The sequence below is a fragment of the Convolutriloba macropyga genome, chromosome 3 (genome assembly GCF_964194025.1).
Source record: "Convolutriloba macropyga chromosome 3, txConMacr16.3, whole genome shotgun sequence".
NCBI classification, from domain to species: domain Eukaryota; kingdom Metazoa; phylum Xenacoelomorpha; order Acoela; family Convolutidae; genus Convolutriloba; species Convolutriloba macropyga.
In genome coordinates, this window is record NC_134470.1 from 80,915,230 (window position 1) to 80,925,586 (window position 10,357).

The window sequence follows — 10,357 nt, forward strand, 5'->3', positions numbered from 1 at the left end:
TGTAATGAAAATCCAGTAACCAAACGCAAGTCATTGACACGTTGCTTTTGTTCAACTTTAGGACACTGTCATAATAGTTCAGACTTTTAATTCAATTTTAAAAAGTATCCAGGAGCGCTCGCTATACCCTCCTTACTTTTAAGGAAAAAAAGAACCCAGGGAAGTTCGATAATAAGCTTCAAACATGATGTTCCGACCCCGCTCGTCCACATTATTGGCGAAATTGTCTGCCAAATTTACCAGGAGAGGCACGTGCTAAAAACTGTAACTTTGAACACTTTGAATCAAGTCATAATGTTGATTATATAGATATAATTCAATGGTTAGTAAATGGTGCCGCAGCACCACCAACACTACACATTCAAAATTAACTGAAGGCGGAACACCGCACACCAAATAAAGCCGGGATATTTCAAAATTTCAAAATTCAACGGAGTATTTCAAACTGAGTAATTTGAAAATTGATGAAATCTCGAACAGACATCTATGCAAATATGGCTCGTTGTTCCGACACCTCTTGAGGGGGGGGGGGGGGACTATATACTCAAATGGGCTTTTTTTGTTCAGACAATTTTGGACGATTGATATAATAATCGTAGAGAGTTGTGAGTCGTATCATTAGAGAGCCCATCCAGCGTAGAATATGGAATTGAAAACATATCGAAGTTTAAAGTTTTGTGAATATTAGACGTAATTCAGCTGTTTTTATTCAAATTTTAAACCAAATTTTTTTCAGTTGTGACCAAATTTTCGTCAAATTATGCTAAAATAGTTAATTTTAGTGTTTTTGATTTTATCTCTAAAGATAGAGGAGGGTTACTGAATTGATTCATCCCAGGATTTTCGTCGAAAAACTAACTTTTTAGCCCACCTGTTTTAAACTTGCTGAAAGTAAACAACTGAAAATTGCAGACATATTCTTCCTAAGCTCAAAAAAGCTATACGTATTCTTCCTAAGCTCAAACTCCGGCTGGATCAAAAAATTCTCTGAAATTACAATTTTGTCAATTTTTTGCAAATTTAAACTCAATAATTATACAAAATCCTTTTTTAGACAAATTGAAAAATTTTTAAAGAATTGATCACATTCGCAACCAATTCAGCAATTGAATGTTTTGTTGGGCGCGCAATATCGGGGCTGACCTTGATCTCACGATGGATCCTTTTGATAAAAATTTTTAGATTATAATGGGGCGCGACCTTTTTTTTCACAACATTTCCGCTGTGTAAATATCTTTTATGTAAATTACGAACAATAATTTCAATTCATGGCTCAAAAAATGGTAGACACGTTTTACAATAAAGGAGACACAACGAGATTATATTATGGTTTCAGAGTTAAGCTCATGGTTTTCATGGCTCTGACCAACTGTTTTCGTAAAAACTTTATGGACTTCTTGCGTTTTGGTCTCATTTCTTATACTTCTTTGTAGCCCAATGACTTAAGGTCCCCAATCAAAGATCCCGTTCACCATCAGAAGGTATAAAAGAAGCCAGACATTTTTTCAGTTGATATCTAATGTCTGTTGTGACTTTGAATATATTTGTTTTGATTTGCTTTAGGTGAGATTTTGAGTTTGCCACTATTTTATATTGTTTCTCCCAACTTTGGGCGCAATCTCATTAAAAAAGGCAGAAAACAACTTCCTGCGAGTTATGGATGAATGTCATTAACGGTTTTACATTCAAATAATGCTTTCTTTGTATTGGTACAATGCGTTTTCAATTTTTTCTTTTATTTTTGATCATAGTTGCATATTTTATGAGTTCACTTTGCTTCCTTGTCCAAATATCACATTATTGACAAATCCATTTAAGGGAGGGCATTGTGGTGAAAATACACAACGTTGGAAAAAGGGTTACATCTGGATATGTTAATCGTTTTTGTTGATTAGTTTATGATTTTTGGGCTGTGACAGAGTTATCTCCCATAACTTTGTGGCTCTTTGATTCTGCCTGTGTTTGTTTTTCTTTTTGTTGTTGTACAATATACCCGATAACAATAGATCTTAGTTGCTTCACTAAAACGTAAAACTCAACTTGGTTAAAAATATCAGTTTATAGCTGTTTGTTTTAATGACTTTCAAATTAAATTAAAAAACATTTTTTTTATATAATTTGTCTACATTTTGCTTGAATTTTGTCATCATATTACTTAATCTCACTCATTAAGAGTCTCAATTACTTTTGTTGATTCGAAAAATTTTTTGCGCTGAGCTATACGTTGTGTTTGATTGCTTCGACCAATAAGTTTTACAAAAAGTTTTCAAGATTTAAAAACCGTTCAATTTTTGTGTATCTTTTTCTGGTCATTTCGATGTAGTCCTTTTATAATGAGGACTGGTTGATTTTAAGATGAAAAAAATGACAATGTACTATTCTTGCGGGAAGCAGCTTATAATTAAAGTGCCTTGGACAGCGTCATGTCGCAAAATTTTTTGACGTTTCGGCTTCTTTAAATAATTTTTTGTGGGCTCGTAACTAAGTCTTATTGTTAACAGGCTCATTTGGCATCCTGAAGTGTCGAAACTTAATCCATCGCTTTTTGTCGTAATTTTAAGCGTGTTATGACTTTTCAAAATTTTTGTTTTTACAAAAAGTTTTGGGTTTTTGGGCTTCGTCTTTTTTAATTAGTTTTTCGGCCGATTTGTAGCTCTTTTTATATTAACACAGGTCACAACCCGTTTCCAGTGAGCTACAATTTAAATTTTATAACAGTTTTTGCCTTAAATAATTGCTTCTGCGCTTTGTTACTACTGTTTCAACGAGATTTCATAAAAGGTTAGACTTTATTATATTTGTACATTTCGAGTGATTTTTGGTTTCTTTTTAAATTACAACAATAGTCGTTGATCAAATTGTTTTTAAAATCTTGCACAACCAAATAACAATCAAACATTGAATAGTGACATGACTCAAATGCTTTGTATGTAGATATATATGAACATTTTGGTGATTTCAGTTGATATCTAATGACATTAATAACTGTGAAATTAATTGTTTTCAAAAAAGGAAAAGTACTTTGAACTTCACACCTTTTTGCTCTTTTTGTCGATCTGCTAACCAGTTGAACCAGTTGCATTTGGGGAAGGTCCCATACCTTTCCAAAGAAGTATAGGTTAAATTGTTTTGTTTTGGTCGCCATCTGATGCGAGTTTGATTTTGTTATGATTTTCTTTATTATAGACATCGAGTTTTGGTCGTAAATAATGTTTGTTGTTTGATTTTTATTATTGTCTTTTCTAGTAGTCCTATTTTCAACAAGTTTTATCGGCCCTCTAGCGTGGCTTCATTGTATTTCATTGCTTGTTTAATGAACGTTGTGTATGTTATTGAAAGTTTTCTATCTCTTCATCATTTGGTAGCCAATTAAGTCAAAAATGTGAATGAGCTGTGTCGGAACATTATGTGCGTACGCACATTATCGAGCCTCCTTGTTTTATAAATTCATTAGAGTGGACAAAAACGAACTAAGCGGATCATTGGAGATGTTTTAATCAAGCAAAACAATTTCAGAGTTTATCAAGTATACACCTAACTTTGCTAAACAGCAAAAACTTAGATTCTGATTTAATGTCAAATCCTCTTCGAATACGGTTTTAGACGTCAAAGCAGTATATTTAGACGTAGCAGTATATTTTGAGTAAAGTCACCTGATAAATATCTAGCATGGGCAATCTATTCATTTTTTTTAAATTTTACACTCTCTCAATTCAAATCTAATTAGGGGACGCATGCTAAAAAAACACAATTGTCCTCTACACACATAGAAAACGTAGTAACAAATGAATGAACTCAAGTTGACAATATTAGCCGTTGAGTTGCAGAAGGCACCAACAAAGTTGCTTATTGACATCTAGGCGAGTGATCAGATGGTTATAGAATAAATTGAGGAACACAACGAACAACAGCAGAACAAGTCCTGCATTTCAAACCAACAAAATAAAAAAATAAATGACTTGAGTACCATTTTTTAAAAAATATTATTAACAGCTTTTGAGTGTTAAAAAAATATGACTTTTAGTACGCAAAAATAGGAAAAAGCCGGAAAACTAAAAAGAACTATATCTTCCCAAGATCTTGGTGTAATGTTTATTAGCACTGATCAAAACGTTTCGAGAAATTCCCAACACTGGCCTCTTGAGACCATATTCCAGACTAGGAGGCTCGGTAATGTGCGTTCGCACATTAAATTCCGACCCCGGTCTTCTACATTTTTCACCTAATTGTCTACCAAATGAGTAAGAGATAAAAAAAATTAACATATCAACATATCGTTCAACAAACTACTAAAAGAAAAAAACAATCTACTCTAGAGGGCCTATTAGACCTGTGGCTACCAAAATATGACTACCAGAAAAAACGGCAATAAAAATCAAATAGTTACTAATATTAATTACGACCGACCAAAACTCCTTGTCCATTTTTTGAAAACCACTAATAACCAAATCAAAATGGCATCAGATAAAATTTATATTCAAAAGATTCACTGGCACTTTTTTGGAACAAAATATGGGAATTTTATTCAATGCGACTTGCCAACAAGTCGACTAGAAATAAGCAAAAGGGGCAAAGTTTATTAAAACATTGCTTTTTAAAAAAGAATTAAATTCGAACTGATTAGAAACATTACGCATCAAATGAAATTTTACCAATCAATTAAACAATTAATTATTAAGCTGATCACTAAAAACAAAAAATCTTCGTTTGCAATTTTTGGAGGTAACAAAATTTGTAAATCAAATGACGCCCATTATTCTGATTCTGTGAAAAGAGAACAAAAACCTAAAAAGGAGCAAATATGCAAAAATCGCGAAAAATGGTTTGATGAAAACTGGTTGTTCCATGAAGAAAGACCATGAAGAAAATGAAACCATTATTAAGAGCAAATTGTACGTCATTAGATAAAAGATGTGAATTTTATATAGAGATGCTTAGCTACAATTTAACAGAAATAAAATTGGCAGAACTAAAAAATTTTTTTTTAATTAAAAACAAAACTCTTCTGAATTCATACCAACAAAAGCTTTCGACTAAAAGAGTAGACAGTTTGTCTTGCAACTAATTGGAAAACTAATCGCGACTGTCATTAATGAGACTAAACCATAAGACTACAAAATAACATTAAATACAAGCTGAACTAATAACTTTCACAAACAACTTTACGAAACTACAGTTTCGAAGCCATTAAATTTATAAGAAATTAACCGCGAAAATATAATATATTCATTTGCGTCTCCTTTGACCACCATAACGTCTTTTTGTAAAACGATTATCACAAAATGACAACAAAAAGAACCACAAAAACTGAAATGTATCTAAACTACACAAAATTCCTCTGAAACAAATTGTCCAGGCCCTGAAGACAGTTTAAAACGTTTAAACAACAGAAAAATTTTTGCTTGATACAACGAAACAATAAAAAAGCTTTAAACAATGAGGCTAATTTACGAATATGATACAACATTGTATAATATGAAAAAACGCAAACCAGAACAAAAGGGATAAGTTGAAGAATACTATTACTCTTTTTTTAGAAACTTAAATCGAAAAACAAAACAACCATTAGCTACTGACCGAAATCAAATGTTATGTTCATTTGTTTATTCATTGTTGGCCACTGAGACAATTCAACAATATTTGGCATAAGACAACAATAATTAACAACAAAAAGGGCAAAAATAAAAAACTCTACCAATTTCTGCAAGAGAACGGTGTCGCATACCTTCAAACCATATGTTATGAAAACAAAAAATAGGTTCAGTTCCACATGTTTTAAGGCGTTTTTCAGTTATATTGTTAAATAATAATACAATTTACATAAGTAAAAAAAAACAGGAGCAAAAGTGGGAAATTAAGCGCAAAAATCAGAAAATATTGTATGAAAACTCGTTGTAGCAAAAGCAAGAAAACCTTCTGTTAAAACAATTGGCCACAAATCTAGTTTTTATTCTATGCGGAGGAAAGATTGACCTGTACTTACTGAGAACGAACAAAAGGTTGACTAAAATAATACAAAAAATTACAGAAATTTCCTTAAATCAAATACATTCAATAACATATGAGACATTAGGTAACAACCGAATGAATAAAAAAGGTTCACTTGCACCTCTTGAGGAAAAAATGTAGGTTTTGAGTGCTTAAACTTAGAAATCATATTGGCAAAAGAATAACAATTGAAGGCAAAAGACAAGAATTCAATTAAATTTTACTAAAACTCTTCCTCAAAGCCATAAAAACCCTTTGGCTCTCTGAAAACAAACTGCATCTACATTCGGCCTCAAGCTTACGTAAATTGGAGCTGGCATTAATGGAGCCGTGAATAAAGAATATTTTCAGTAATTAACATTGAAAAAACGAAAGCAAAAAATTTTGAAAAAAGGCAGCATCAAAAAGAAACCAAAAAGTCTCTGATTCTAAGAATCCATGCTATTGTCGAACCTCTCCCTAATTTTGTCGCGCGCCCAGCAAACCGACCAAGTGTTTGCGAAATAGACCAATTGTCGCGTGAAAGTTTTCAAATATTAAAAAAAAGAACGATGCATTTTGTATAATTATCGAGTTAAATCTGCAAAAAACTGCAAAGTTTTAATTGCAGAAGACTTTCATAGAGCGCTTAATTGGAACTAGCGCTCTTTTTGAGATTAGGGAGTCTGTTCTAAGATTTCTAGGTCACGAAGTCTGGTAGACTTTAACAATGTGGACCAAGAATTCATACTTTGTGCCATTTTTGACGAAAAAAGTTTGAATTTTGAATATTTTATCAAAATTTTTAGCCAAAAAAAACTTCAATCAAACAATTCAGCAACGCTTGTCTATCTCTAACGGTAACAACAACACTCTGCCGTTAAAAAATTTCAACTTATTTTGAACTATATTATCGAAATTGTGCGAATTTTTAGCAAAAATTACTGAAAATGAACAAAAGCAGTCGAATTTTCACAAAATTTTAAACCTCGATAACTCCCTGTAAAAAACGAATATCTAAAAACTTTTTAATTCTACGCTGGACGGGCTTTTCAATGATACCACTCACAATTCTCTACGATGAATATATCGACTTTTATTATAACGAATATAACTTTTTTTATTTCACAGAGCTACATATTTACTGAACTGCAATCAATACAAAAGAAAAAAGATGAAGTCAGGAAACAATTTTTAAAAAAGTTCATAATAATTGGAATCAACGAGACTTGCTTTTCGTCAACGAGACTTGCTTGAAACTTGTTTTTTTTTTCTTGCACAACAAGAACCAAACAATTATGGGCAAAAATCAGAATAAAACTTTTTTAAGAAAAAGCAACAAATAGTAACAAACTGAAACTAGATTAAACCAAATCTGAAAGCAATAAACAGATTATATTATTTTTGGCTGGAAAGCAGAGAGGATCTGTCATTGAAAACACAACGAAACAAGATCATAACGAGAACAACAAAAAGTGACATGATCAACAACTTCAGTACCGCTTTTGAAATCAATAGATATCAAAGTTAGAAAACGTTTAGCCATTAACTAAAAACGTTTTTAAGACCAATCATGCCTCCTCGGGAAGCATGGCAATAGGTTTGGAAAAGTTACCCTTTCAAATTATTCCTTCCAAATTATCCCTCCCAATTTTACCCCTCCAAATTATTTACCCTTCCACTCTGTAGCTCCTTTATGAGTCCAGACTAATTGGAACCGACTACCAATCGTTGACAAAAAAAGAACAGCTCAAACGAAGCTCAATGTAACTGTTATATTTGAGCTCAGCAAACAGAGTTGTAATAGTGTTGCAAACACACTATCTCAAAAGTATATCGGAATCGCGGAGCGAATACGAAAATTAGTGTGCGTTACTAATTTTGCTTATTGGAATTGCGGAGCAAATCCAAGCTAGAATTTGGCTTGCGTAAATTAGAAGCGTTTGCAGAGCAACTTGAATTCAGAATGATAAATGAGATTATGATTACTTATAATAAAATACTGTGAACAAACTATGAAATAATTTAGTAGACTAGCGGGAACATATTTATACGTGAATAATAAAAAGTCATAACCTTAGTTATGATATATTTATGATATGAATATAAAATAGAGGATAGATTGATAATTAAGTACACATGCAGATTTCGATATATATATATAGGTATTCATATGTATCACATTTCCCCCATGACAGAAAAATTGAAATATATTTACAATTTTTTTAAAAAAAAAACAACACAAAGAATTAAGAGATTGAAACACAACATAAATTAGGCTGGAGAGGCGTCGCAAATGCTAAATTTAAAGGACAATAAGATTAAACTTGTGTATATGCAAAGCATATGTAATGAATTATTGTAATGAGGAATTGAAGTAACAATTACAGCACATTAAATTGGAAAATCCGAATAAAGTTGGATTTGCAAAACAGATACATTGTAAAGTGAAAATGAGTAAATGAACAAGTTGAGAAGCATAAATTAAATTGCACATACATATTTGAGTGGATTCGCGGAGCGAATACATGAACTAATTAGAAATTGGAATGAAACAGCAAATGAAATAAATTAAGTTTGGTATACGCATTGCAAATTGGAAATGCAGGGCAAATACATAAATAAATGATGAAATTGTAGTTCCTCAGAGTTTGCAAAGTTTTAATTTTTCATTATATTTCATTCTCCGCATCCCACACTGACATTTCTCGTTCTTGCTCATATTCATAGTATCTAGTTCCGGGATCAGATGGTGAAACTTGTCCCAATTGCAAATCGGGTCGGGGTGGTGACGGGATTCTTGACTGTTCGGCATCTTGAATGAGGGCTACTACCGAATTTTCAGTCGCAGAAGTTTTCTTATCTTTCTTATTTTTACGGTTTTTTGGTTTCGCTGAGCTTGAAGAGGCCAAAGAACTTGTTGGGGATATATCCGCATCGGTGAAACCATAGAATTGAGGTCATTTACGCTTGCCGCCTTCGGTTTGATCTTCATGTGCAGGGTCTTCATGTGCAGGGGGTATGAGTGATGTTTGCGGAGCTTGTGAGGTGGGTGCAGGTAGTGCCGGTACAATTGAGATCACTGGTTGTTCGAGATCTGTCACATTCTCGTTTAAGTCATCTGGGATGATGTTACGACGGCGTTTGAGCTGTGGCTTTGTTGGCTTTCGTACTGTCAGCGCACGCGAGACATTTGAGTTTACCGATGAAACTACCGAAGTAGTGTCACGTTGACGACGCCTGATCTTTACTTCGCCCCTCTTTTGCTTTTTGAGATCGTTGCTATGTTTTGCAATTTTGGACTCCGTCGTTTTTCATATGGAGCGGGATGTCGTTGCGCATATACCCACAAATTTGTCGATCTTTCGGCTTTTATTCCGAATTTAGCCAGATCACTGTCTCGAACTTTTACTGGGGATCGTCCGGGCTCATTGATAATCGTTGTTGTGGATGACGACTTCGTCACGAAATATCCGGGTTTGAGGACTTCATACAGGCCTGCCAACTGTCTCTTTGCTCTCTTTTTACTCGGGAGTTTCCGTGCTAGCTTGACTTTAAGAGACTGTTCCGTTCGCGGTATGGGGTCCGTGAGTTGCGGGTGTGTTTTGAAGCGGGATTCCTTGTTGTCCGAGTCACAATAGCGCTGACCCGCGTCTAATGATGCCTGACACATGTTGTTTTCAATTTTCGTATCACTTCTGTCAATACTGAGCCACCCAGCTTCATCCAGGAAGTCATCCGCAGGAACTGTTTCAGCATCGATTCTCGAGATTAAATCAGGAAAATCAGGTGCAATCTGTTTTTTGATTCAACAGTATTCTTCTTCTACCTGGTTAATTGTCGTTTGATTATTTGCCTGTTGAATTGAGAATCCAAGAGCAGGAAACAAATCTCTACCCAACAGTGGGCGGTGACCATCCGTCACGACTTGAATTTCTATTGGATTCGCGTACCAATTGTTGCTTTGAATTGAAGTTTGAAGAATGCCTAGCGTATGAATAGGCTCGTTGGAGAAAATTTTCAATTGTTTGGGATTCGCCTCGCGTATCCACTTGGAATTTGAGTCTTGGGAAACAATTGAAGCTGCCATTGATTTGTTTATTATTGTGCATACGCTGCCCGAATCCAACAAGACATTCGTTGCTGTATTTCCGAACGTTACAGGGAGATTGATTGCTTCCACAGAAGTTGTGAAAACCGTCGAAGATACTGCGGCCACGCAATTATCTTCATCTGATGAATAGTTCGATTCCAAATCGGGATCAAAATCAACCGAAATTTGATTGACGTCGTCAGCTTGGTCATCTTTTTCGACATTTTTAACCCGTGGCCTAGGTTTTGGGTACGAATTGGGTTCTTTAGGTTTTCGACAGACTTTTACGAAAAGATT